The sequence below is a fragment of the Mandrillus leucophaeus genome, unplaced genomic scaffold, assembly GCF_000951045.1.
Source record: "Mandrillus leucophaeus isolate KB7577 unplaced genomic scaffold, Mleu.le_1.0 Scaffold1427, whole genome shotgun sequence".
In the NCBI taxonomy this organism is placed as follows: domain Eukaryota; kingdom Metazoa; phylum Chordata; class Mammalia; order Primates; family Cercopithecidae; genus Mandrillus; species Mandrillus leucophaeus.
In genome coordinates, this window is record NW_012101396.1 from 29,895 (window position 1) to 33,803 (window position 3,909).

A 3,909-nucleotide genomic window follows, 5' to 3' on the forward strand; every position below is an offset into this window, starting at 1 on the left:
ACACCCTTTCATGACAAAATCAGAAAAAAAAAATTGTAAGTGTAAAAGGTAGCTTCTTCAACATGTTAAAAGGCATTTATTTAAAAAACTATAGCTATCGCCATGCTCAGTTTCAAAACACTAAAACCTTTCCCCCAGATCAGGAACAAGACAAGCTTTTATCACTGATATTCAACATTGTACTGAAAGTTCTAACTGGGGCAATTAGGCAAAAAATGAAATAAAACGCATTCAAAGTAGAGAGGAAGAAGTAAAACTATCTCTATTTGCAGGTGCCATAATCCTATATGTAGACAATCACATATAATCCACAAAAAAAGCTACTAGAGGTAATAAATGAATTCAGCAAAATTATATAATAGTCTAAAATTCAGTTGTTTCTATATACCAGCAATGAACAAAACAAAAAGTAAAGAAACCTATGACATTTGCAGTGACATACAAAGAATACCTGGGAATAAATTTACCCAAGGTTGTGAAAGACTTGCACACTGAAAACTATAGAACATTGCTGAAAGACATTAAAGAAAGCCTTTAAAAATTGAAAAAAAATATGTTTTCATGTATTGAAAGACATTATTCACAAAATATCAATGCTATCTAAAGTGATGTACAGATTTAGTTTAATCCTTATCAAATTCCAGTGGCCTTTTGTGTAGAAATGGAGTAGTAGAACCATAAAATGTACATACAATTTCAAGGGATTCTAAATCACCAATATAATCTTGAAAAGGAAGAACAAAGTTGGAGGAATCAAAATTCTCAATTTCAAAAGTTACTACAAAGCTACAGTAATCAATAATGTTGGTACTGACATGAAGGCAGACACACAGACCAATGGAATAGAATAGACAGTCCAGAAATAATCCCCTGCATACATAGTCAAACAATTTTTTTGAAATTTTGTTTTTAATTGACACATAATAATCATACATATTTATGGAGCATGAAGTGTTATTTCAATAAATGTATACAATGTGTAATGACCAAATTGGGGTAATTAGAATGTATATCACCTCAAACATTTACAATTTCTTTGTGTTGGGAACATCCAAAATCTTTGTTTCTATTTAAAAATATACAATAAATTATTGTTGGAAAGTGTGTTAGTTTGTTCTCACGCTGCTATGAAGAAATACCCGAGACTGGGTAATTTATAAAGAAAAGAGATTTAATTGACTTACAGTTCTGCATGGCTGGGGAGGCCTCAGGAAACTTACAATCATGGTGGCAACACATCCTTCTTCACAGGGTGGCAGGAGAGAGAAGTGCTGAGCAAAGGGTGAAAAGTCCCTTATAAAACCATCAGATCTTGTGAAAACTCATTCACTATCACAAGAACAGGATGGGGTTAACCGCCCCCATGATTCAATTACCTCCCACTGAGTCTCTCTCACCACACATGAGGATTATGGGAACTACAATTCGAGATGAGATTTGGATGGAGACATAGCCTAAACATGTCAGAGAGCTTCCTGGTAGCTGAACATCTGGAGGTTCCTGGAGCATGGCATGCCTACCTCACTCTACATATCTCTTCATCTTTATCCTTTGCAGCATCCTTTATAATAAACCCATAAAGGCATTGAAGATATATGATTGTGAGACAAGTGTCTACAAAACTATGGATGGTACAAGAACTTCACTTGATATTGAATAGTACCCAGATACTGAGGTGCAAAAAAAAACAAGTACTAACTCTGCAAGAATGGCAAGACAAGTGGGTGAACTGAAATATTGGTTTTCATCAAAAACAAGGACATCAACTATTAAAGCAGCATTTGGATACTTTTCCTAAAGGCAAGAGTGGAGTGAGGGTATTTTTTCCTCTGTGTGGAAAAGCAGTTGAGATGAAATATTTTGCAGACTGGGGACACAGTGTACTTGGTGTGGAAATCATTGAACTTGGGATATGAGATTTTTTTTTTTGAGGTTTTTTTAAAGAGCAGAATCTTTCTTACTCAGAAGAGCCAATCACCAAAATTCCTGGAGCCAAAGTGTTTAAGAGTTCTTTGTGGCAACATTTCATTGTACTGTTGCTGTATTTTTTATCCTCCTAGAGCAAATATTGGCAAATTTGACAGGATTTAGGATAGAAGAGCATTAGTTGCTATTAATCCAGGTGATCACAAATGCTACGCAGTTATAATGTAATCCAACCTGGGTAAAGGGTTTCAGAACCTCATGTATGTTCTTTCTTATGATCCAACTAAACATGTAGGCCCACCATTTTGTGTTCTACTTGCTGAAATTGAAAGGCTGTTCAGTACGGTATGTAATATTCATTGTCTTGAGAGGGTTGATGCTTTTGAGGAATGACATAAAAGTTTGGGAATTGACTACATTTTTAAAAGGTTATATCTAAGAGATAAGTAAATGAGATGTAAATAAAATAAAGTAACATCAAAATGTTTTTGAGTTTTTGAGTTTCTGAGCAATTGAAAATTATGCTGAGGCCTCAAAATGTAATGGATGAATTTTTTATTGCTTATAAATAATATAGTAGATTCTTGCTCAAAAATGCATGAACTTTATGGAAGAACTTACATAGTAAAATGGCAAAGTAGCTCCTTTGAAGAGGAGAGTATGATGGCGAAAGATTATACCTGTGTGTTATATAGACTGAAAGATCTTTTAAAAATCTATCAGCTTGTATTATTTGTATAATTAAAAAATAAAAGAAAAATGCAATGCGTATTACATAAATATAACAGACCTAGAAAAACCGACATTATTTTTTTTGAGATGGGGTCTCACTCTGTTACCCAGGCTGAAGTGCAGTGGCACAAACATTGCCCACTGCAGTCTCAACCTCTGATGTTCAAGCCACCCTCTCACCTTAGCCTCCCAAGTAGCTTGGACCACAGGCACATGCCACCATACCCAGCTAATTTTTTCTTTAATTTTTTGTAGAGATGAGGTCTTGTCATATTGCCCAGGCTGGTCTAAAACCCTGGGTTCAAGCAATGCTCCCACTTCAGCCTCCCAAAGTGCTGGGATTACAGGCTGAGCCACCACACCTGGCAGAAAAACTGACAATCTTTATGAAATTTAGAATGATTGAAGGACATAACACTTCAATAGAGTTCAAGATGGTCCCAAAAGTTATATAAAAGATTAGCTTTTACTATAAGTCCTTGTGTTTTTACTAAAATTCTAGCATCCCTTTTCATACATACATAATTTTAGGTGTAATAGAATCAATAAACAAATAAATTTTAATTAAATAATCTAGTCTACGTGAAGCAAAATATTCTCCAGATGTGCTAATTTTTTAACTTAAAAAATTATTCTTAACTACAGTCACTCTATAGTGCTATAGAATACTAGAATGTATTCCTCCTATCTAGCTGAAATTTTGTATCCATCGATCAACCTCTCCCTATCCTTTCCTCCTGCCTACCCTTCCTAACCTCTAACAACCGCAATTCTACTCTTCTAATACTTTTATGAGCTCAACTTTTTTAGGTCCCACATGAGTAAAAACATTCAATATTTATCTTTCTGTGCTTGATATTTTGTTTTCTTTATCTTTTATTTATTTATTTATTTCCTGAGACAGGTTCTTGCTTTGTTGCCTAGGCTGTAGTGCAGTGGCATGATCATGGCTCACTGCAGCCTTTACCTCCCAGGCTCAAGCAATCCTTCCACCTCAGCCCTCTAAGTAGCTGGGACTACAGACATGCACCACTACACCCAGCTAATTTCTTAATTTTTTGTAGAGACGGAGTCTCATTATGTTGCCCAGGCTAGTCTTGAACTCCTGGGCTCAAGCAATCCACCCACCTTGGCCTTCCAAAGTGCTGAGATTACAGGTGTGAGCCACTGTGCCCAGCTATGCCTGATATTTCACTTAACATAATGTCCTCTAGGCTTAACCATATTGCAATGAATGATAGGATTTACTTT

At 35.5% G+C, this 3,909-nt stretch overlaps 1 pseudogene; it reads left to right on the forward strand.

The window, feature by feature from the left end:
- The first annotated feature begins 1,624 nt into the window (after positions 1-1,624).
- LOC105535191 lies at positions 1,625-2,376 on the forward strand (annotated as a pseudogene).
- The last annotated feature ends 1,533 nt before the right edge of the window (positions 2,377-3,909 follow it).